Source organism: Ranitomeya imitator, chromosome 1 (assembly GCF_032444005.1).
Source record: "Ranitomeya imitator isolate aRanImi1 chromosome 1, aRanImi1.pri, whole genome shotgun sequence".
In the NCBI taxonomy this organism is placed as follows: Eukaryota; Metazoa; Chordata; class Amphibia; order Anura; family Dendrobatidae; genus Ranitomeya; species Ranitomeya imitator.
Window position 1 is genome coordinate 763,864,609 of NC_091282.1, and position 26,596 is coordinate 763,891,204.

Sequence of the window (26,596 nt, forward strand, 5' to 3'; positions counted from 1 at the left end):
ACAACTGTGTGAGGCAGTGTGAACCCCCCCTGAGCTGAATACAACCGGGTATATGGCTGCACACAGACTACAGAGTGAGCTGCACACACACACACACACAGAGACCTTGCAGAACGCTGTTAAAACAGCGCTGCAAGGCAAGAGCAAGGTGAACAGTGAAGAACACACAGCGTTTTGCTAAATTAGCCTTTGGAAAGGAAAATAAAGCAATTAGCTAGCTCAACTGGCCCTCAGTTAGAACACAGCGTCCTGTCCCTAACTGAAATCACAGCAGAGTGAGCGCAAAATGGCGGCAGCGTTTTTTATAGTGCAGAGTGACATCATTTCAGCAGCCAATCACAGCCTTGCCAGTACTTACATGCCCACCATGCTAAACAGGATGTGCCCACACTTCCAATCATTCCTCATTGGCTGCTGCGTTCTGTTTGAATTCTGGGAACTTCCGATTCCGGTATCCGATACGCGGGAAGTATCGGAATTCGGTATCGGAATTCCGATACCGCAAATATCGGCCGATACCCGATACTTGCGGTATCGGAATGCTCAACACTAGTTATTGGTATTACTGTAAATAAGGAAAATAAAGACACTGTATCAGATTTTAGAGGTTTAGATTTTGTGGTTCCTGGAATTTTTGGAACTTTTGGTAAATATTGTATGTGACCCATGGGTTTTAGGTAAATCACTTTGGAGGCTGAAAATTTCTGTTCCAGAATAATTTGCCTGTAGGAGGCAGTATGACTGCTAAGTCCTTTCATGCTATGGCTGGTGTTTTGCTCAGCCAGGATGGACAATTTTTTTAAAGACTCGACCACCTGAAAGTTTTTGCCACCCTGCTTCAACTTGGTCTAAACTTGCATCATGGAATTAGTTGTGGTATTGTTTAGGACAGGTTGTCATACACAGCAAGCAATGCAATATTTGGTTTTAGCCTCAACTGTATGCTGAAACCCTTTCCACCCACTTTTGCCTTTTTACAACCCACCTCTCTTAGTCCCAATTCTCACCTTCCTGAATGAAGTTCCCATATTCGCTGGATTCAGGGAGCATTGCAGGGACACTGCAACAGAGAAGGGTCAGAAAATTGCAACAACTGGCTACACGTGCACCTGCACTGGTTGGATCTGCTTTGCCTTCTAGTTAGTGGAGCAGATTTCCCTTGCTTTGTTGTTGCAAGCATTAAACTTTTCTGTTTGTCTCCTAGAGCTCTCTGTTCTGAGTTATCTCAGCTATTCTGATTTCTCCACTCACCTCTCTTAGCTTGAGGTGTTGCCAGTGATAGCTTGCTATAACCTGGTTTGGAGCTGGAGTTATGAGCAGTGTGAAAAGAGCTCGTCTTAGAGTCATCTCTGGAGATATCTGTTTGGAAGTTTGAGTGTCTTCCTTTACCTCATCTCCAACTTGGTTTGTCTCACCTTGTCCTTCCCCATTCTGTAGTCTGGTAGTGTTTTGAGTGATTGCGTTTTTTTATCCATTGTCTGTTTCCCATTGTGTGTTTATGTTAGAGCGGGACAAGCATTCCTGCTGCCCTAAGCACTAGTCAAGGTCATTCCAAAGGTAAGACAGGGATAGGTACTTAATCGTCGCGTGAAGTGAAAAAACCCATCTAGAGATGCTAGGGAGCTTAGGGTTACACAGGGCAAGTGTCAGCAGTGCCCGCCTTTTATCTTGATTTTAGCAAAGGTGTTATGTAGGCAATCCAGTGACACAGTGTGCCAGCAATCAGAGCACATACAGTGATTTGATAATAACCCAAAAACAATAGAACGAGCTCTGAGACGTGGAATCTCTGTAGACCGCAATACCTGAACCTATCCTAAACACAACTAAAGGCGGCTGTGGATTGCGCCTGTCACTACCTATGCAACTCGGCACAGCCTGAGGAGCTGACTAGCCTGAAGATATAAAAACAAGCCTGACTTGCCTCAGAGAAATACCCCAAAGGAAAAGGCAGCCCCCCACATATAATGACTGTTAGCAAGATGAAAAGACAAACGTAGGGATGAAATAGATTCAGCAAAGTGAGGCCCGATATTCTAGATAGAGCGAGGATAGCAAAGAGAACTTTGCAGTCTACAAAAAACCCTAAAGCAAAAAACCACGCAAAGGGGGCAAAAAGACCCACCGTGCCGAACTAACGGCATGGCGGTGCACCCTTTGCGTCTCAGAGCTTCCAGCAAAAACGAACAGACAAGCTGGACAGAAAAAGTAGCAACAAAAGCAAAGAAACACTTATCTAAGCAGAGCAGCAGGCCACAGGAAAGATCCAGAAGTTCAGGTCCAACACTGGAACATTGACAAGGAGCAAGGAAGACAGAATCAGGTGGAGTTAAATAACAAAGCAGCCAACGAGCTCACCAGAACACCTGAGGGAGGAAGCTCAGAAGCTGCAGTACCACTTGTGACCACAGGAGTGAATTCAGCCACAGAATTCACAACACAAAGGCATAACAGGGAGATTCGGAGTAGTTTAGTTGAACCAGAGAAAAATAGCCCAGAATTGACAAGTTTGTGTCTAATACAAGCACTTAAACATTATGCAGAAACTACTCATAGGACATTGGTCCAACTGCCACATCTATAGTCTAGAATGGGTGAATAGAGGGGCGCAATAGCGCAGTTACCAAAATAACAATAATTTTACTGTAAGGTAAAATTATTATTATTATTTATTATTATTGCGCCATTTATTCCATGGAACTTTACACATGAGGACAGGTATACATAATAAAAATAAGTACAATAATCTTGAACAATACAAGTCACAACTGGTACAGGAGGAGAGAGGACCTTGCCCGTGGGGGCTCACAATCTACAAGAGATTGGTGAGGATACAGTAGGTGAGGATTGTGCAGTGGTTTGGTCGATCAGTGGTTACTGCAGGTTGTAGGCTTCCTGGAAGAGGTAGGTCTTCAGGTTCTTTTTGAAGGTTTCGATGGTAGGTGAGAGTCTGATATGATGTGGTAGAGAGTTCCAGAGTAGGGGTGATGCGCAAGAGAAATCTTGTATGCGATTGTGGGAAGAGGAGATAAGAGGGGAGCAGAGAAGTAGATCTTGTGAGGATTGGAGGCTGCGTGCAGGAAAGTACCGGGAGATGAGGTCACAGATGTATGGAGGAGACAGGTTGTGGATGGCTTTGTATGTCATGGTTAGGCTTTTGTATTGGAGTCTCTGGGTAATGGGGAGACAGTGAAGGGATTGACAGAGGGGAGAGTCCGGGGAATAGTGGGGGGACAGGTGGATTAGTCGGGCAGCTGAGTTTAGAATAGATTGGAGGGGTGTGAGAGTGTTGGAGGGGAGGCCACAGAGCAGGACTAGGATTTTTGCAGATTCTTGGTTTAGGAATGTACGGATCCGTGAAATATTTTTGAGTTGAAGATGGCAGGAAGTGGAAAGGGCTTGGATATGTGGTTTGAAGGAGAGATGAGTGTCAAGGATTACCCCAAGACAGCGAGCTTGTGGGACTGGGGAGAGTGGGCAGCCGTTTACTGTTTCACTGTTTCACGAAACGCATAGTTTTATAGCCCTGAATAAAGTATGCAACTCTTCTGAACTCTGTGATTCACTTGCCTAATTTTGGAGGAGCGCGGAATTGTCAGCATTTTGAATATCATATCCAGGACATCTATAGTCTGTAACTACTGGACCAGAGCTGTCTGATCCATCTACTACCTGAGATATCCCCTTCTGATGCATAGATGGATCAACCACCAGGGCCGTGGGTTACTCGGTACTGGGTCTGGTACTTAAAGGGATGTGTCACGGCAGCGGTGACCTGGTCCGTGGCCCTGGGCGCCCAAATAAAAGGGATGGTCTTTATAGGGGTTTGCAGAATAATAAAAGTTCATGATGCCACCTGTGGTACTCGGTCAGGGGTGACCAATGCTGCTCAAAGGGGTCCTCTGGGGTGATGTTATAGCAGCAGGGATGGTATGGCTTCCCACAAGTGAAGCTGGGTCTCCAGGGCTCCCGGTGTTGTTGGCAAGGATGGTGTGGTGCCGGAAAATAAATGGAGGACACAGGGTTGCAGGATCTTTACCTGGTTTACTGTTGGTAGACAGCCACAGTCTAGGGTACCAGCAACAGGTGACGGTGGAGTCCAGGCAGCCTGAAAATGAGTAGAATTCCCTTTGCCAGGTCAGATTGGGAGCCTTCCATTATGCGCTAAATAATAGTCCCCTTGCTGCGTATGGCTTCCTTCAAGGTCCTCTCTTACTCTCTGTCCTGGGACAGTTCCTGCATGGTAGGCAATGTGAGCCATTTCATTGGGTTCTCTATCCACGGTGACTCTAGGATCTGGGTGTTGCTGTACCTCAGGGTGTAATGTGGGAAAGTCACTTTCAATTTCCTGCCCTCCGGTTCTGCCGTGTGATATATAGTTCTACACAGCCTCAGGCTCCCGGTTTCTGCACTTCAGCTTAGCGGGAGATCAATCACAGCTCTCCTCTAGCTCCTGATGTCTTCGGTGCTACTTCACTGTTCCTTATCTGCTAAAGACTACTCAACTCCTCCTCCAGACCAGAATGTATATCTATCTAGGGAAACTCCCCTGAAACTGGGTTTAGAGCTCCCCCTTCTGGCCTGGAGTCAGAACGTGTTGAATGTACAGGTTACCTGTCAAAGGGATCCTCCTCGTTTCCAGACATGGCATCACCCTCCCCAAGAGGTAGGCAATACCACTGTGGTACCTGAACTCCTGGGGTGCCACATTTATCCCCAAGGAGTCATAATGTCGCAGTCCCCCAGTAATCAGAAGTGCTAGGGATATTAAAGGTAAAAAGTGGTTCACAGGACTCTGGTCAGACAGCCAAAGACTATGGAAGGTGGCTGCTGGATCAGGGACTTGCAAATCTTTCTGCTCAACTCTAGCAGGCACTTTATGGTAATATTACTTGAGCCCTATTAGGTGGCAAAATTTAGGGACTAATAGCACTAATGTAGCTTAAAAGGGATAATACATCCGAAATGTTGCCACGCCGTTTGGGCAATAAAGTCCACTTTTTTCTTCATTTTTTTGTGCTGTTTGCCTTTTTTGGTTCTTATTGCTGGAAACCATTCGACTGCTGGTTAGGAAAGCTTTGCATGATACTTGAGGTAATATCGGATGCTGTTACAATTTTTTCCTAATTATATATATATATATATATATATATATATATATATATATATATATATATATAAAGGAAAAAAGGGAAACAGCACAGCTATTAAACTTATCTGCGGGTGCAAAGCCTATAAGGAGCCCGTCCACCGGCTATCCTCAGTCCATAGAAATACCAAAAAATAGGCAGCACTCCATAGTCTTGAAAATCTTGGTGCAGTTTAATCAGACCCACATGTCTTCATAGCTATGAAGACATGTGGGTCTGATTAAACTGCACCAAGATTTTCAAGACTATGGAGTGCTGCCTATTTTTTGGTATTTCTATATATATATATATATATAATAAAACAAAAGAAAAAAAGTAGCTTAGCTGAACGGCACTGTCCAAAAACTCATGCGTTTTTTTTCCTATATTTAACATTGAAAACGCATGCGTTTTTTTGTGTACGCGTTTGGTCGCGTTTTGTGACGCATGCGTTTTTTTACTGCATGCGTTCATTTTCTGAAATGCTACTTGTAGTATTTTTAGAAGCGTTTTTTGGACCAAAAAAATATGCATGCGTTTTCATGCGTTTTTTTGGGGTCAAAAAATACATTGGAGTCAATGGGGACGCATGCGTTTTTTGGTGCATGCGTTTTTTGCGGTAAAAAACGCATGCGTTTTTTTTATTAAAAACCCAGAAAACACACTGATATGCCACCCCCCAACATAAAGGTGATAATGGGAACCTAACCCTACCCCTAACCCTACCCCTAACCCTACCCCTAACCCTAACCCTAAGGGATCCTAACCCTAACCCTACCCCTAACCCTACCCCTAACCCTACCCCTAACCCTACCCCTAACCCTAACCCTAAGGGATCCTAACCCTAACCCTAACCCTAATCCCTTTATGGTTAGGGTTAGGGTTAGGGGTAGGGTTAGGGTTAGGGGTAGGGTTAGGGTTAGGGTTAGGATCCCTTAGGGTTAGGGGTAGGGGTAGGGTTAGGGTTAGGGGTAGGGTTAGGGGTAGGGTTAGGATCCCTTAGGGTTAGGGGTAGGGTTAGGGGTAGGGTTAGGGTTAGGATCCCTTAGGGTTAGGGGTAGGGTTAGGGGTAGGATCCCTTTAGGGTTAGGGTTATGATCCCTACCCCTAACCCTACCCCTAACCCTAACCCTAACTATTTCTGTTTATAGTGGGTTTTTTACTTTATTTTGATGATTGGCAGCTGTCACATATTTCTCAGCATGCGTTTAAAAAACGCAAACGCATGTAAAAACGCATGTAAACGCGTCAAAACGCCGCGTTTTTTTCACCACATGCAAAAACGCATGCGTCAAAAAAACGCAGCGTTTACACACGTTTACATGCATTTTTTCACCATGCGTTTTTTTGCGTTTTTTACCGCAAAAACGCACCCCAAAAAACGCCAATGTGAAACCAGCCTTATATACTTAACAAAAAAGTGTGAAACAACTGAAATTATGACTTATATTCTAGGTTCTTCAAAGTAGGGCTATTTGACCAAGAAGGAGAGTGATGGGGTGCTACGCCATATGACCTGGCCTCCACAGTCACCAGACCTGAACCCAATCGAGATGGTTTGGGGTGAGCTGGACCGCAGAGTGAAGGCAAAAGGGTCAACAAGTGCTAAGCATCTGTGGGAACTCCTTCAAGATTGTTGGAACACCATTTCTGGTGACTACCTCGTGAAGCTCATCAAGAGAATGCCAAGAGTGTGCAAAGCAGTCATCAAAGCAAAATGTGGCTACTTTGAAGAACCTAGAATATAAGACATAATTTCAGTTGTTTCCACATGTGTTAATTCATAGTTTTGATGCATTCAGTGTGAATGTACAATTTTCATAGTCATGAAAATGCAGAAAAATCTTTAATTGAGAAGGTGTGTCCAAACTTTTGGTCGTTATATGTATTGTAAAATCCACACAATGTAAAGGAGAAAAAGGGCTGAAGTTGCAGGGCAATTCAAGAGCTCCAGAATAAACCAAAGTTAAAGATGATGTATATATATACAAAAATGTGTGCAGTTTCAGATAGTATAGAGTAAATAGTAAGTATAGATCTAATATTCCATGGTGGCAGCCATTCTTATGAAAGCACATATATAGCGAAACCATCTAAATATATAATATAGAGTCAGATATAGTAATACCAACCAGAGGTAATGGGGAAGTCAAGATTCCCAGCAACATTCTCTGCAGCGCATTTTGCACACTGTGCTTCATCAGGGATTATCGGCTTCATCATCTCCTGTTTTTTGGTAATATTTAGGGACTATATAATTGTTATTAAAGCAGTAGTATTATGATGGTCCACATCCTACCATTCAAGAAAATGACTGAGGTTTGGTCCTGCTTGCACATTAGAACCTTCTCACTCTACAACTTTTGTTCTAATGGGAACTGAAAAAAAGTTCAAAGCGCAATAACGATTTTCACAGATTTGTCTGCATATTGTGTAATTGATAGTTGTGATGTCAGCTAGAGAAGAGTGTGCTGGCTGTTCGAAGGCAGGGGCCATCCTAGAATATGTAGGGCATAGAAGAGAATGGAGAATGAAGGTGGCCTAGTCATAAACATTTAAGCTTTGCATCATGCTATTATTGGCTCTGTGCCCGAGCCGCTGATTTTTTTTGCAACAGTGGCTTCGTTTAAAGGTCTTCTCCTCGAGCTGGCTAACCCTGGCTCTCATGTCGATCTTTACTCAGCACTGGTTATGCATGGTAATCCTGAGGAAATTTAGATGACTTTGCTGACAAAGTGATGTTGATAGAATATCAGCCTGAGGTGTCTGACTTAAATGTTTGCACTGATTGACAGCTGAGAGCTTTCAGTCTGCTACCAAAATGACAGCGTTTTACAAGCATATTACTCTTATTTTTTTGCTGAGAGTTTGAAATATGCCGTGAAAGAAGCACAGGGCTTAGATGCTTTAAGTATTTTTTTTACATTTCGCTACCATGACTGAGAGTTCACATTGACATTTTTTTCAAAGTTTTCCTAAGGTCATAGGATTGAACTGGTGAACCTCTTATTCAATACTTGTCATTGTATGACTGAATATTCCCTCCATGATTGTGTTTATGATGCGTCTTCGGATAATTTGTGCCTCGTGTCATCAGGTCTCCTGTGGCTCATGATGACAGTATTCATAACATTTTTACAAAATTACATCTCCTCTTTCGTTCATTTTGAGGATTTCTCATGATTTTGATGCTGAAGGCATCATGGGTATGTGCTCATTATGGTTCCAGTCAAGGTTCAAGTTGCACTGAGTCATATTACAGCACCAACTGTCTTCTAATTAACCATATTTTACCACCATGGTCCATCTATTTCATGTTCATTGAATGCTTCAATACTTTTAGGGAAGAATACAATGATGCAAGATACTATTGTATACGGCTTTGTAGGAACTCCATATGGTGCTCTAAAGGCTCTCGGTGCAGTTCCAGTAGCAACCTATTGGTTTAGACCTCCTTTCTATTGTTCCCTAGCACCCAGCAGTAGGACAGCCAGCACCATATGATGTCAGACCCAGCAACATGTCTAAATGGGTAATCACCTGTTAAATATTAACTGGTGATCAAGGTTCTTTCCTCCTTCCACTTTGTCCAGTTACAGCCATGTTCTGAACTATTGGTCCCAGTCACGACCCTGTTGGAAAAGTAACCACCACCAGAAGATATCTATATAAACAGGTCTCCACTTGCCACATATTGCCTGGTGGTCAAGGTTCTACCCTCGTAGCTCCTTGTTCCTTGTGCGTTTTGGATTCCTCCTGCTCCTGACCTTGGATTGTTTGAGTATGCTTCTTCCTTGTCCTTTGGATATCCATGCTTGCTAACATTTAAAATGCAAACAAGGCCCCATTCTCAGAAATTCCTGAGATTGTTCCCAAAACAGTCACATTTGGCATGGTTGTGCCAAACCTTTTTCAGGTTCAGTTGCCAAGACTGGTTCGGCAGTTTGGAAGCCACTCCTGATCATTTTTATTACTCCTGGTTCTGACTCCTGACTGTGTCTGTCCCATCCTCCCTGTACTATACCTGGTACCTGTAATGCGACTCCTGCTGCTAACTTGTGATGAGCGAATATACTCATTACTTGAGATTTCCAGAACACGCTCGGGGGTCCTCCGAGTATTTTTTAGTGCTCGGAGATTTCGTTTTTATTGCCGCAGCTGAATGTTTTGCATCTGTTAGCCAGCATAAGTACATGTGCAGATTCCATAGCATCCAGACAACCCCCACATGTACTTATGCTGGCTAACAGATGTAAATCATTCAGCTGCGGCAATAAAAACTAAATTTCCGAGCACTTAAAAATACTCGGAGGACACCCGAGCGTGCATGGGAAATCTGGAGTAACGAGTATATTCGCTCATCACCAGTGCTAACGCCTTGAAGCTCACATCTATAGGACACTATTCGTATTTTTTCTGTTACAGAGCACAAAATCACAAGGCCTTACATCTTCACACTTCCCATGTTTCAGCAGGAAAAATTTCTAATAATTCATGTTTCTTGTAATGTACAATATCCGCTTTTACCAGACAACGGGCACTATTTTTCTCGTCTTTGTGCCATCATAAACAATGCTACCAAGATAATCAGCGAGTGACCCTAAACAAGAAAATCCTGCTCGGTGCTACTAACAACCACCAAGGCAAGGCAATGACAACCATGCTTAGTTTTAGCTTTTATTAAGTTATGATGATCCACTTTGCGTGGGGCTTGCTGTCATCTGCAAGGGTAATGTTCTCCAGAGATAATTAGCAAGTGACCTTAAAGAAAAATCCATACCGTTATTCAATGCAAAAAATCTCATTATTTTTTATGAGTTGCAGCCTAAAATATCAGCACTGCAATCAATGCAGGACAGTATCGAAATATGAGTATACAATGTACATATATATTAAAGATGAATTAATCAATTTTGATTTGAATTTCACAAAAAATTCAAATTTGCCAGAATCTACATTTTTTTTCGATTTGATTGGCATGCTGGCCTCCATTTTACCTGATTCTTTTAAGGGCCTGGAAGGAATTAAAAATGAAATAAAACCTATTATGTTCATTCTGCACTTCACCTGTCCTGGTGCTGCATCTCTCCCAACCAGGCTGGCTTACTTCCTCGCTCTGGCTCCGGGCTTCTGTGCCATCTCTACTAGTCAACGTGGACTATGCCTCAAGTGATGTTATGATATCGCGGGACGATGCATTTGATGTTGTATGAGACCTCCTCATCTCCGGCAGCTCCGAAAAGTGAATAAGATTGAAATTGGAAGACTGGAGCCGGAGGTAAAGAGGCTTGGATGGGGAGTCAGGACAAATGAGGACAAGTTGAGTACATGTTTTTTATGTTAAAGGGTTGTCTGAGACATTAACATTGATGGTATATCCTTAAGATATGTCATCTTTATCTGATCTAAGGGGGTGCGACATCCAGCACCCCGCTGATCAGCTGTGCTCGGTGTCGGCGGCTGCCGGAACTGCTCAGTTATGGAGCTGCACAGCTCTGTCGATGGGATAGTGACCGTGGCCAGGTATTGCACATCCACCACCTATTGGTCTGAACAGTAGATGGATGTAAATGGATGTAGAATACTCAACTACGGCAAATATACAGTCTCTGCAGCTCCATTACTGAACAGCTGATTGGTGGGGTGCCGGGTGTCACACTCCCACCGATCAGACAATGATGACCTATACTAAGGATAGGTCATCAATGTTAAAGTTCTGGAGACCCATTTAAGACCCTCCTTTCACAATCCAAAGCATAATAAATTACCATTAATTCAATTCATGTTAACTAAATTTGACACAGGCTGATTTTCCCCACCAAGTTGAAGCAAATCCGGTAAATTGAATTACTGCTTTTTCGCTCATCTCATTTATTTATTATGGCAAAAATAGGACAAAATGAAAATGGAATAGGACATTTGATCTAAAGGTACATGGCGCTAATTTTATTTTATGTGATGGGTCTTTGTATTGGAGTAGTTTACACTAGAGCTCAATGAACCAATCAAACAGAGAGTACCTGAGGATGTAAAGTGCAAAGCTTTGCATAGTGTATAGCTTGTTGAGGACAGTGTGGACTGGAGGTCTCTATAACTAGGTTAAGAATATGATTATAAAAAAATGTAAAGTTTGAGAGCTGTATCCGCGCTGCCAGATGATGAAGAAATGTCAAATACCAGACAATGTCTTTTTCATAAGTTTCGAAGTGTAGCCCATTTATTCTTCAGGATACAAAAACCATATAGAAATGTTTTTTGCTTCTTGAAGAAGCTATGTTACATTATCTATGGCATTTGATGCTTCTTCATCAGCTGGCAACACAGATACAGACCACAAACTTTCCATATTTTTATATTTTTCTGGTGAAATCAGACATGGATCTGCAGCAGCCACACCACCTGGGATCAGGTTAGCATAAACTACCGTTCAAAAATTTATGGTCACTTAGAAATTTCCTTATTTTTGAAAGAAAAGCACAATGAAGTTTTTTCCAATGAAGCTAATATTAAATGATTCAGAAATACTCTCTATACATTGTTAATGTAGTAAATGACTAGTCTAGCTGCAAACATCTGGTTTGTAATGCAATGCAATATCTTCATATTATACTATACAGGGGTATAGAGGCCCATTTCCAACAACCATCACTCCAGTATTCTTACGGTACTTTGTGTTTGCTAACTGTGTAAGAAGGCTAATGGATGGTTAGAATACCCTTGAAAACCCTTGTGCAAGTATGTTAGAACAGCTGAAAACAGTTTGGCTGATTAAAGAACCTATAAACTTGACCTTCCTTTGAGCTAGTTGAGAATCTTGAGCATTACATATGTTGGTTCCATTAAACCCTCAAAATGGCCAGAAAAAAAGAACTTTCATGTGAAACTTGACAGTCTATTCTTGTTCTTAGAAATAAAGGCTATTCAATGAGAGAAATTGCCAAGAAACTGAAGATTTCCTACAACGGTGCGTACTACTCCCTTCAGAGGAGAGCACAAACAGGCTCTAACCAGAGTAGAGAGAGAAGTGGGAGACCCCACTGCACAACTGAGCAACAAGACAAGTACATTAGTCTGTAGTTTGAGAAGTCAACACCTCACGGGTCCTCAATAGTACACGAAAAATGCCAGCGTCAACGTCTACAGTGAAGAGGTGACTCTGGGATGCTGGCCTTCAGGGCAGAGTGGCAAAGAAAAAGCCATATCTGAGACTAGCTAATAAAAAGAAAATTTTAATATGGGCAAAAGAACACAGACATTAGATTGAGGAAGATTGAAAAAAGTGTTATGGACAGACGAATCCAAGTTTGAGGTGTTTGGATCACACAGAAGAACCTTTGTGAGACGCAGAACAACTGAAAAGATGCTGAAAGAGTGCCTGACGCCATCTGTCAAGCATGGTGGAGGTAATGTGATGGTCTGGGGTTGCTTTGGCGCTGGTAAAGTGGGAGATTTGTGCAAGGTAAAAGGGATTTTGAATAAGGAAGGCTATTGCTCCATTTTGCAACGCCATGCCATACCCTGTGGACAGCGCTTGATCGGAGCCAATTTCATCCTACAACAGGCCAATGACCCAAAGCACACCTCCAAATTATGCAAGAACTACTTAGTGAAGAATCAGGCAGCTGGTATTCTATCTGTAATGGAGTGGCAAGCGCAATCACCAGATCTTAACCCCTTTGAGCTGTTGTGGGAGCAGCTTGACCGTATGGTACGCAAAAAGTGCCCATCAAGCCAAACCAACTTGAGGGATGGGGCTTCTGGATGCATGGGGTGACATTTCTCCAGATTACCTCAGCAAATTAACTGCTAGAATGCCAAAGGTCTGCAATGCTGTAATTGCTGCAAAGGGAGAATTCTTTGACGAAAGCAAAGTTTGAAGGAGAAAATTATTATTTCAAGTAAAAATCTTTTTTTGAACCTTGTCGATGTCTGGACTAGATTTTCAATTCATTTGGCAACTCATCTGATTAACCCTCCGTCACATATAACTGATCTGACAGGCGCTTCTCTTTTACTTTCATTTCTCCTTCCTCACCAGATTGTGAGGAAACCCCCTCCCTCCAGGTAGTCTCCTGTCTCTTGAAGGTCTGTGAAACCTGATATCACAGTTGGATTTCAGAGCTTCAGGGGAGAGGATATAGCTGCACAGATCTCTCAGGCTCATTGTATGTGAATTAGTCACATTCAGTAAGGTTGGTATTTTATGTTTTTATTCATCACAATAGTTTATTTAGCTTGTTTTATGAATGTATAGCACAAAATGTGAGAATATTTCATAGAAATAAGGGAGATTTTATAAAAGAAAGTGTGCTGCTCAGGCATATACAGTAGTTCCCTAACATATTCCTTCTCTTGCTTCAGATTATCTGCTGAAATGGAGAGGAAAATGTACAATTTATCCAAACAACTTGATGTTGAGGAAGTAACAAACATGCTGTTAGATGATAGAGACCTCACACTGAATGAGGATTTAGGAGAGGAAAGTGAGATTGATTCTCATGATGAGGTGGAAGAATGTGTCCTGGATTCTGAAACAGAGCAAGATGGTGACAGTGGTGAGGATGAAGAAGTTGGATCATATTATATTGGAAAAGATAAAAATACTAAATGGAACAAGAAGCCATTCCAGAAAAAACGTAGGGAACCTTTAATAAAAGTATGATTTTTCATGGAAAACATAAAATTGTCTGGGTAACCCTAAACTTTTGAACAGTAGTGTATATTAAAACCATCCTTGATTATTATTATCTTTTCTCCCCAGCTGTTTATATCTAAGACTATCATTATATGATAAGCCTCTTTTTGGAAATTGAGTTTGAAAAGTAATTGGGAGCAAGGCTAATGATCAGGGTCAGTAGATTCTGCAGAATAGGTGTGGTGTGAGAGAAGTCCTCAGTAAGGATATGCAATAAGGGATGCATTGTAGTTATCTTTAGTTCACAATGCCCTCAACAAGCTATCTGTGGCTAGGTCGAGTAAGGACTATAATTATGTGACATAGACTTACTTGATAGAATTGAGTTTGCAAGACAATTAGAAATATTAAGAGCGAGTCTCATAATCCTGGAGTATAATTTCTTACAGAATAGGTGAAACATGAGAGAAGTCCACAGTGAGAACATGCAGTAAGGGATGCATTGTCAATAACTAGATGAGTACATTGTTCACTGGAAGTATTGGTGACAAGGTCAGGTCAAGAAGACTATGATTATGATTATGTGACATGGGTATCATCAGGGCAATTGGGAATTTTAAGGAGCAAGTTTGAGGCCGTCTGTGCTACAGAATATGTGCAGCATTATTTTCCTGAGCAAAATCATGCAATAAGGGATGCATTGTGGCAAGCTAGTTGTGTACAGTATGAGATGGAGATTTGTGAATTTGTCTAGGAAGAACTTTAATAATGTGATATAGGCTGTGTCGAATAAATTGAGTTTTAGGGCACTTGGAATTATAAGATGATGTAATCTGAGTAGCTAGATGAGGACTATGTTGACTGAAGGCATCTGTGACCAGGTCAGGTCAGAATTATGAATATGTGATGTAGGGTTTCTCAAAAGAAATTCACTTTTAGGGGAATTTGAATATTAGAAGCAACACTGATGATCCTGGGCAGTGAGTTCTAGAGAGTATGTACAGCACAGGAGAAGTCTTGAGTTCAATTATGCCAGGGGTGGACACTGATAGCTTGAGGCCCCTGTGCAAGAAATGTGTCTGCCTCCCCCTTTTATGGTAACAAAGAAATATATATATAGCCACACATACATTTATGTATTACATAGTCTCCTTTATTATGTATATTGCCGTCTCTTATAACACAGTGCCCTCTCTTGTTATGTACAGCACCATCTCTTACATATCGGATTATATTAGAACCCTGTGTTTATTACATATGGAGCGCCCCCAGATGCAGGGCCGCGGGGCACTCGGTACCGGTCCTCTCTGTCTCGGTCCTGGGGTTGTCACGGTGGCTAGACCTGGTCCGTGACCCTGCTAAGGGGCGTCCAATGAAAGGTGATGAAAGTTTGTCAAGTGTTCGTGACGCCGCCTGTAGTATTCAGTCAGAGTGACGGGCGCTGCTTGGGGGTCCACTGGGGTGATGTTATGGCAGCTAGATGGAATACCTTCCCACAGGTGAAGTGCTTCCCCAGGGCTTCCCAGTAGTGTAGGTGGCGATGATGTGAGGCGCGGTTAATAACGAGGACACAGGGTTGCAGTCTCTTTACCTTTTTTACTGAAGACTTCGGGATCCGCAATCCAGAGCACTGCTAACAGGGCTGGCTGAGACCGGCCGATCCGAAGGCACATCCAGAGTTCCCTTTGCAGGTGGAAATCAGTGCCTACCTTCTAGCGCCTGTGTGTTGTAGTCCTTCCCTGTTGAGCACCACGAGATAGTCCTCACAACTGTCGTATTTGTTCTTTCTCTCTCTCCGTCCCCCAGATAATATGGCTAGGATGCACCCGTATGACAGGTAGGCCTGGAGTTATTCTGGGACCCTAGAGACGCCCCTCTTACACGATTGCCTCCTATGTCTGCTTAGGTGATTTAAGTTAGACAGCCAACCTATAATCAACTGTCCTGCCGCTGTTTGAAGTAATGCTTGAAGTCTGTTACTTCCTCGGCGTTCCGGCCACCGGCTACGCGCCTGAGTAGGATGTTGCTGATCTCAAGGCACGACTCCTACTGGTTCTATCGCCTTTGTGCTGTGATCTCGTTTTTCATTTCTCCACAATACTCTTCGTGTCGTGTCCTTCCTTAAGATGCCGCCGCAAGGTAGTGCAGGTGTGGCTCCGTAACGATCTGTCCTTTTTGCTAGGCCCCTGCCAGGAACCCACCCCTGACAGGTCCTCCCTGGAACTCTCCCAGGCTGCTTTTTTTCACTAACTTCCTATCCAACCCCCAGTTTTACCCAAGTGTGAGGAGTGGCCTAATACATAGAGCCTTTTGCTCCCCCTTGTGGCCGGAGTGTGAAGTGTAGTGTGTGACTGTGATACCTGGTCAGGTGAACTCCTTTAGTGAAATCAGACATAACATCACTCCCCGTAGTGGCAGAGCGACATTACTGCAACGACCAGGACTCTGGGGCGCTGCACATACCCTCCTCTCTTGTTAGATATATAATGCAATGACTGCTGATGGAACATGGGAAAGCTTCTTTTCTAATGGAGGAGATGATGGACTGGTCATCTGGTCACCAACCACTCCATCAGCAGTCATTTTATTTATAACAAGAGAGGGGGCTATGTAATAAAAGAGGGCACTGTGAATAGCAAAAATACAAGAAAAACTATGTAAGAAACAACACTGTACATAACAGCAGAGGAAGCTAAATAATAAGGGACGCACCATATATAACTATAGAGGATGGTATGTAATAAGGTATGGTGTTATACATAATAAAAGAGGAAACTATGTAACTAAGGATGGCGCTATACATAATAAGTATGTACACTATACTAAGGGACTGTGCTATACATAATAAGTGAGTACACTATATACTAAGCGACTGAGGCTACATTCCTGTATCCGTGTGCAGTGTCAGTGTGCTGCCTGCTTTCACAGATGCATTAAGCATGTCCTATTCTGATCCTCAAAATCAGATCAGAACATAATGTTCTCTGACCCTCACGGATTTCATTCTCAGATTCGGGATTTTCACAGATGTGTGAATGGACCTTTAAAACTCTCTGAGTCCGTGTGCCATCTGATAAAAAATCTGGAAGCACACGGACATTTCACACAAATATGAGAATGTTGAATGAGGGATACATACATTGCAGATAAAGAATAATGTGTACATCCAGGCACTTACCGCTGATGTCTCGTCTGATTAGAGCCACCTTCTCCTGTTTGTTCTCATCTGGTCAGACCTTCATGTCGATATCTCCCATCTGAGACTCGTCTTATCACGATGATCTTTGCAGCCCTAAAAATAACAAGGTCACATACATTGTATATACACATGTGTCTCCCCACGAATACAGATATGTACCGCACCATTAATATACTATTAGTAGTGTTGAACATTCCGATACTGCAAATAAAGGGTATTGGCCGATATTCGCTGTATCAGAGTTCCGATACTGAGTTCCGATACTTTTGCAATATTGAATACTGGAATCGGAAGTTCACATAATGCAATGATGCACTATAATGGAGTGTGGGCGGTGCGTGGGCGGAGACTGCGTGTCTGTGTGTGCGGACGGGGTCTGTGAGTGACCGTGTGGGGTCTGTGCAGGCCTGCCAGGGGTCTGTACGGGCCTGCCAGGGGTCTATGTGGGCTGCCGGGGGTCTGTACGGACCTGCCGGGGGCCTGTGTGGGCTGCCGGGGGTTTGTGCGGGCTGCCGGGGGTCTGTGTGGGCCTGCCGGGGGTCTGTGCGGGCCTCTCCAGGGTTGTGTGTGTGTGCCATCGGGCTATGCCTGCTACAGTGACAGTGATTGACACATTAGCCAATGATGGAACAGTAGTAGTCCCATCATCCGGCTAATGTGTTGAATGTAAAAAAAAACAAACACAAACATACATTCTACATACATACTACTTACAACATTCTACATACATACAACATACATACTACATACTACATACTACATACAGTACAGACCAAAAGTTTGGACACACCTTCTCATTTAAAGATTTTTCTGTATTTTCATGACTATGAAAATTGTAAATTCACACTGAAGGCATCAAAACTATGAATTAACAGATGTGGAATTATATACTTAACAAAACGTGTGAAACAACTGAAAATATGTCTTATATTCTAGGTTCTTCTGTATGTGTTTTCCGTCTGGCGGAAACCGCTCTTTTGATGGATCTGGCAAAAAACGGATGAAACGTTTGGCCATCAGGCGCAATCAGGCGCTAATACAACTCTATGAGAAAAAACGGATCCAGCAGAAAAAAAAATGATATTTTTTTTCATAACTCGCCGGATTGTGCCTGATGGCAAAAACCTGATGTGTGAAATTAGCCAGATAGATATATGGATAGAAACATCTATGTATCTATAGATATATCCATAGATAGGCCGATGTTGATAAATGAACATAAAGGAAAAAATGGGAAAAAAACCGACGTGGGCTCCCGCGCAATTTTCTGCGCAAGAGGGGGAAAGCCGATGGCCGGGGGCCAATATTTGTAGCCTGGGAAGGGGGTAATACCCATGGCCCCTCCCAGGCTATGAATATCAGCCCGCAGCTGTCTGCGTAGCCTTTACTGGCTATTAAAATAGGGGGACCCCCCAAAAAATGACATGGGGTCCCCCTATATTTTATAGCCATAAAGGCTACGCTGACAGCTGCGGGCTGATATTCATAGCCTAGAGAGGGGCCATGGATATTGGCCCCCCCCGGCTACAAATACCAGTCCGCAGCCGCCCCAGAAATGGCGCATCTGTAAGATCCGCCAATTCCGGCTCTTAGCCCCTCTCTTCCCACTCCCATGTAGCGGTGGGATATGGGGTAATAAGGGGTTAATGTCACCTTCTATTGTAAGGTGACATTAAGCTTGGTTAATAATAGAGAGGCATCAATAAGACGCCTATCCATTATTAATCCTACAGTAGTGAAAGCTTTAACAAAATAAAGACACAGCCAGAAAAAGTATTTTAATATTGTTAATTTAACCATACTTACCATACTTCAGCGCCTGCAAAAAACGTAAAATAATAAACCGTATACTACCTGTCCACTGTATGTCCAATTAATAACGAGTGTCCCACGACGATCTCCCCTATAGAACAGTGACATCGGGTGATGTCACTGCTCTATAGGACCCTCAGTGACACACTGACAGGAGACAATGGCTCCTGCAGCGCATCACTGAGAGGTTACTATAGTTCACTGGTCTCACTTTATGGCAAAAGCTGCGTGGGAACTTTCTCACACAGCAATGCCAAAAGTGAGACTAGGGACTATTTTCTTTTACAGTGGCGGAGGAATACAGTGCGGAAGGATACCTTCCTCCCGCATTGTATTCCTGGAGCCCCTAGAGAGCGGTCGCATCAGCTGATGCTGCTGCTCTCTACGGGAGATCGTCGTGGGACACTCGTGGATTTCTGCGGATCAGGGAGTATATTGTTTGTTTGTTATTTTAATATTTTTTACAGATGACACTGGCTTCGGGGATCAAAGTGACAAGTGATGGTGAGTATGTACTGTATGTCTATATGTATGTATTGTATGTAATGTATGAATGTAGTATGTAGTATGTATGTAGTATGTATATAGTATGTTGTATGTATGTAGTATGTATGTAGTATGTATGTAGTATGCATGTAGTATGTTGTATGTATGTATGGAGTATGTATGGAGTATGTATGTTGTATGTATGTAGAATGTATATAGTATGTATGTTGTATGTATGTTGTATGTATGTGATATGTTGTATGTATGTTGTATGTATGTTATATCTATGTATGTAGTATGTATGTATGTAGTATGTTGTATGTATGTACAGTGGGGCAAAAAAGTATTTAGTCAGTCAGCAATAGTGCAAGTTCCACCACTTAAAAAGATGAGAGGCGTCTGTAATTTACATCATAGGTAGACCTCAACTATGGGAGACAAACTGAGAAAAAAAAATCCAGAAAATCACATTGTCTGTTTTTTTAACATTTTATTTGCATATTATGGTGGAAAATAAGTATTTGGTCAGAAACAAAATTTCATCTCAATACTTTGTAATATATCCTTTATTGGCAATGACAGAGGTCAAACGTTTTCTGTAAGTCTTCACAAGGTTGCCACACACTGTTGTTGGTATGTTGGCCCATTCCTCCATGCAGATCTCCTCTAGAGCAGTGATGTTTTTGGCTTTTCGCTTGGCAACACGGACTTTCAACTCCCTCCAAAGGTTTTCTATAGGGTTGAGATCTGGAGACTGGCTAGGCCACTCCAGGACCTTGAAATGCTTCTTACGAAGCCACTCCTTCATTGCCCTGGCGGTGTGCTTTGGATCATTGTCATGTTGAAAGACCCAGCCACGTTTCATCTTCAATGCCCTTGCTGATGGAAGGAGGTTTGCACTCAAAATCTCACGATACATGGCCCCATTCATTCTTTCATGTACCCGGATCAGTCGTCCTGACCCCGTTGCAGAGAAACAGCCCCAAAGCATGATGTTTCCACCACCATGCTTTACAGTAGGTATGGTGTTTGATGGATGCAACTCAGTATTCTTTTTCCTCCAAACACGACAAGTTGTGTTTCTACCAAACAGTTCCAGTTTGGTTTCATCAGACCATAGGACATTCTCCCAAAACTCCTCTGGATCATCCAAATGCTCTCTAGCAAACTTCAGACGGGCCCGGACATGTACTGGCTTAAGCAGTGGGACACGTCTGGCACTGCAGGATCTGAGTCCATGGTGGCGTAGTGTGTTACTTATTGTAGGCCTTGTTACATTGGTCCCAGCTCTCTGCAGTTCATTCACTAGGTCCCCCCGCGTGGTTCTGGGATTTTTGCTCACCGTTCTTGTGATCATTCTGACCCCACGGGGTGGGATTTTGCGTGGAGCCCCAGATCGAGGGAGATTATCAGTGGTCTTGTATGTCTTCCATTTTCTAATTATTGCTCCCACTGTTGATTTCTTCACTCCAAGCTGGTTGGCTATTGCAGATTCAGTCTTCCCAGCCTGGTGCAGGGCTACAATTTTGTTTCTGGTGTCCTTTGACAGCTCTTTGGTCTTCACCATAGTGGAGTTTGGAGTCAGACTGTTTGAGGGTGTGCACAGGTGTCTTTTTATACTGATAACAAGTTTAAACAGGTGCCATTACTACAGGTAATGAGTGGAGGAAAGAGGAGACTCTTAAAGAAGAAGTTACAGGTCTGTGAGAGCCAGAAATCTTGATTGTTTGTTTCTGACCAAATACTTATTTTCCGCCATAATATGCAAAAAAAATGATAAAAAAAACAGACAATATGATTTTCTGGATTTTTTTTTCTCAGTTTGTCTCCCATAGTTGAGGTCTACCTATGATGTAAATTACAGACGCCTCTCATCTTTTTAAGTGGTGGAACTTGCACTATTGCTGACTGACTAAATACTTTTTTGCCCCACTGTATGTATGCATGTAGTATGTATGTATTATATAGTATGTAGTATGTATGTAGTATGTATGTAGTATGTTTGTATGTATGTATGTTGTATGTATGTTGTATGTATGTTGTATGTATGTTGTATGTATGTGGTATGTTGTATGTATGTTGTATGTATGCATGTAGTATGTATGTAGTATGTTGTATGTATGTAATATGTATGTATCATGTTGTATGTATGTTGTATGTATGTAGTATGTATGTTGTATGTATGTTGTATGTATGTGGTATGTTGTATGTATGTTGTATGTATGCATGTAGTATGTATATAGTATGTTGTATGTATGTAGTATGTATGTAGTATGCATGTAGTATGTTGTAGGTATGTATGGAGTATGTATGTTGTATTTATGTATGTAGAATGTATATAGTATGTATGTTGTATGTATGTTGTATGTATGTAGTATGTTGTATGTATGTTGCATGTATGTATTATGTATGTTGTATGTATGTATGTAGTATGTTTGTAGTATGTTGTATGTATGTTGTATGTATGTATGTAGTATGTGTGTAGTATTTATGTTGTATGTATGTATGTAGTGTGTATGTAGTATATAGTATGTTGTATGTACATAGTATGTATGTTTGTGTTTTGTTTTTTTTACATTCAACACTTCAGCCGGATGATGGGACTACTACTGTTCCATCATTGGCTAATGTGTCAATCACTATCATTCTAGCAGGCATAGCCCGATGGGACTTGTAGTCCCATTGGAAGATGCCTGCACACAGACACAGAGACCCCCGAGAGGCCCGTACAGACCCCCGGCAGGCCCGCACAGACCCCCGGCAGCCCGCACAGACCCCCGAGAGGCCCGTACAGACCCCCGGCAGGCCCGCACAGACCCCCAGGAGCCCGCACAGACCCCCGAGAGGACCGTACATACCACCGGCAGGCCTGCACAGACCCCCGGCAGCCTGCACAGACCCCCGAGAGGTCTGTACAGACCCCCCCGGCAGGCCCGCACAGACCCCCAGGAGCCCACACAGACCTCTGAGAGGCCCGTACAGACCCCTGGCAGGCCTTCACAGACCCCCCACGGTCCCGCACAGACCCTGCTTTCACACACAGACATGCAGTCTCCGCCCACGCACCGCCCACACTCTTCCCCCTTCCGGATGTGCAAAGGGAAGAAAGGGCTTATTTTCATTCCGATATTTGTGTCCCATTGACTTGCATTGGCTTCCGGTATCGGCGATATCCGATATTTTTTGGGTATCGGTCCAATCCAATCCAATATTTCCCGATATTGGAAGGTATCGCTCAACACTATTAGCCATGCACCATTAAAAATATCATATGGTAAGCAGCACTGTGCCCCATTAACTATAATCTGACTCCCAATAATATAAATGATTCAGTCTGTGACTTTCCGCAATTACCTGTAAGGAAATGTGCACACAGAAACTACGCCAGGCTTTACAGTGCAGGAAAAGTGAATGACATCCCTGAAGACTCATGCACGCGCTGCTTATTTTTCCTTGCAAATTTGCAGCAGATTAAAATCTGCATAATGAAAACAAGATCCATAGGACAGAAAACATAGTATCATAAATAGGACCCTATACCAAGTGGGGCAAAGGGTCTAAGGTACCATAGGACGCTCTCATATACAGTGGGGCAAAAAAGTATTTAGTCAGTCAGCAATAGTGCAAGTTCCACCACTTAAAAAGATGAGAGGCGTCTGTAATTTACATCATAGGTAGACCTCAACTATGGGAGACAAACTGAGAAAAAAAAATCCAGAAAATCACATTGTCTGTTTTTTTAACATTTTATTTGCATATTTTGGTGGAAAATAAGTATTTGGTCAGAAACAAAATTTCATCTCAATACTTTGTAATATATCCTTTATTGGCAATGACAGAGGTCAAACGTTTTCTGTAAGTCTTCACAAGGTTGCCACACACTGTTGTTGGTATGTTGGCCCATTCCTCCATGCAGATCTCCTCTAGAGCAGTGATGTTTTTGGCTTTTCGCTTGGCAACACGGACTTTCAACTCCCTCCAAAGGTTTTCTATAGGGTTGAGATCTGGAGACTGGCTAGGCCACTCCAGGACCTTGAAATGCTTCTTACGAAGCCACTCCTTCATTGCCCTGGCGGTGTGCTTTGGATCATTGTCATGTTGAAAGACCCAGCCACGTTTCATCTTCAATGCCCTTGCTGATGGAAGGAGGTTTGCACTCAAAATCTCACGATACATGGCCCCATTCATTCTTTCATGTACCCGGATCAGTCGTCCTGACCCCGTTGCAGAGAAACAGCCCCAAAGCATGATGTTTCCACCACCATGCTTTACAGTAGGTATGGTGTTTGATGGATGCAACTCAGTATTCTTTTTCCTCCAAACACGACAAGTTGTGTTTCTACCAAACAGTTCCAGTTTGGTTTCATCAGACCATAGGACATTCTCCCAAAACTCCTCTGGATCATCCAAATGCTCTCTAGCAAACTTCAGACGGGCCCGGACATGTACTGGCTTAAGCAGTGGGACACGTCTGGCACTGCAGGATCTGAGTCCATGGTGGCGTAGTGTGTTACTTATTGTAGGCCTTGTTACATTGGTCCCAGCTCTCTGCAGTTCATTCACTAGGTCCCCCCGCGTGGTTCTGGGATTTTTGCTCACCGTTCTTGTGATCATTCTGACCCCACGGGGTGGGATTTTGCGTGGAGCCCCAGATCGAGGGAGATTATCAGTGGTCTTGTATGTCTTCCATTTTCTAATTATTGCTCCCACTGTTGATTTCTTCACTCCAAGCTGGTTGGCTATTGCAGATTCAGTCTTCCCAGCCTGGTGCAGGGCTACAATTTTGTTTCTGGTGTCCTTTGACAGCTCTTTGGTCTTCACCATAGTGGAGTTTGGAGTCAGACTGTTTGAGGGTGTGCACAGGTGTCTTTTTATACTGATAACAAGTTTAAACAGGTGCCATTACTACAGGTAATGAGTGGAGGAAAGAGGAGACTCTTAAAGAAGAAGTTACAGGTCTGTGAGAGCCAGAAATCTTGATTGTTTGTTTCTGACCAAATACTTATTTTCCGCCATAATATGCAAAAAAAATGATAAAAAAAACAGACAATATGATTTTCTGGATTTTTTTTTCTCAGTTTGTCTCCCATAGTTGAGGTCTACCTATGATGTAAATTACAGACGCCTCTCATCTTTTTAAGTGGTGGAACTTGCACTATTGCTGACTGACTAAATACTTTTTTGCCCCACTGTATATCACAGAAACACAGAAGAAAAAAGACAGAAAAGAAGTCCAAAATAAAATGTAACCAATTTTATTAGACATATAGTTTAAAACAACAGTGTATAAACGCAAGTACAATGAAAATGACAAATATGTTCAGTGTGGAACAAAGGTGCTAAAAGCACACAGACCCACAAATATTAAGTGGATGGGAGACCTAATGGGAATAGCAGCATTTCATGTAAAATGCCAGTGCTTCATATCATCCCTAACAGATCTTAGTGTACTATCACAGTGTGTCTCAGATACTGAAAACTCAGCAGGCAACATGTATGTCCATATTCCAAACTCAATAGTAGTGACTCAGAGGCTAATAATAAGAGCCATAGGTAGAAAGAGCACCCGTGATCAGACAATATATGCAGCTAAAGCCATTGCAATAGAGGTCTTACCCAAAGTCTCCGCACAGGGTCTGGTGCTGGCAGCCCCAACGCGCGTTTCGCATGGGCTTCCTCAGGGGCTGTGGTTAAGTGTGCGTTGTTCCGGTCATTAAAAAGGACTCCCTACCAGCCAATACGTCAAATCCGGTCTCATCCTAGATGCTTTCAGGGAGGGAAATCCCCCGTGCCCAGCCTGCATCGGGATAAAGAGGCCGTACATGATGCTCCGCCACGTAGCGCATACTCGGTATATGCTCAATCATAGCCGGCACCATCTTTGAAATGGGCAAAGCTAAAGAAGGTCATTGTCACTGCAGGTATGTATCTCTCCAAACAGGTACATATTATCTGCATGATATCCTATTGTGCCATCATATTGCATATATATTTTCACATCTAAGGCAAAAGAAGAAATATAACATCAAATACAGTTAAAGTGACAGTGCATATATTTAAAGTGACAGCGCACAAAACTAAGTACTGTAAATATGAAGAGATATAAAAGAGTCTAAAGGGATATAAATAGACCTCCCACACATATCATATGATATATTAGGTGCAATCAATTAAAGCAACAGTAATACAGTTACATATTATTAGTCGGACAAGACATAAATAGGCTCAATTCCTACAATATATTGAAATAGTGCTTAAAAATAAACGTACATAATGTGTGAAACAATATTTGAGAAAATATGGTATTACCAAAAAACAAAAAATCATATATATCCCCCATTTTTGTAGAGTAAGTGCAGTGTGTGAGTAGTCTCAAGAAAGAATGTGCAATCCCTTGGTTTAGGGATATGGGAATTGTGTATTTAAGGTCTATAAGTAAGCAATCCAACCATTTGTGTACAGACGAAAATACAAGCAGCCGACGCGGGTATTCCCAATACTATGTCCTTTCGGCAACCCTTAAAAAGTGAAATGGCTGCTTTCAACGGTGTCACCGAAAAAGATTAGGAACATATTTTATGGGGAAGTCTGGAGAGGAGTATTAGACCTAAAACGGCTGGTTCCTGGCAGAGATCTAATTGTTACACTGTAACATTGCTGCAGGCACTTTTCTCTGATTTAATTAGAGTAACGGTGGTGTTTTTCCTTTTTTGCAAAAAGGCTTTATTATGTAGAAATGAAATATGTATAAATTTAATTTTTAATCTTGTCACTACAGAGGGAAAAGAATGAATTGACTCTTCATTTAATATCCACATTAGAAAGAACAAAAGTTGAAGGAACTGAAATGAAGTAGACAGTATCACAAGTGTTTACAGCATGAAGATTATAGAAGGGGAATGGATTCGAAGAGACGGCGTCGGCTTCCTATCTGTGATTAAAGGGAGACTCCGGTGAAAAACTTGACTTTTCATTTGAAATGAAAAAGTCCTTAGACTTCTTGAACAGGGCACAAAACTTGCTGCGCAGAACACAAATGAGTCTTGGGAATTGCAAAAATGACCGGCCACCAAAGGTGACCACAATGGATCCTTATGAGTGTTTCACCTCTTCATGTTATAACCGTCATTTTCACTTTTATTTCAAAAGTCGATCATATACGTGAAAGTAAGCTTATTTGTAATATGACTTAGCAGAGAAACGTTTTGTAGGAAGACGGATCTTGTGCAAGTCTAGATAGGTTCCACCAGGGTCTTCTCCGCCATTATCTTGATAGTATCAAGGCATCAGGTTGCTTGTCTTCCTCTTTGCCTTGTTCCTTTTATTTATGTATTT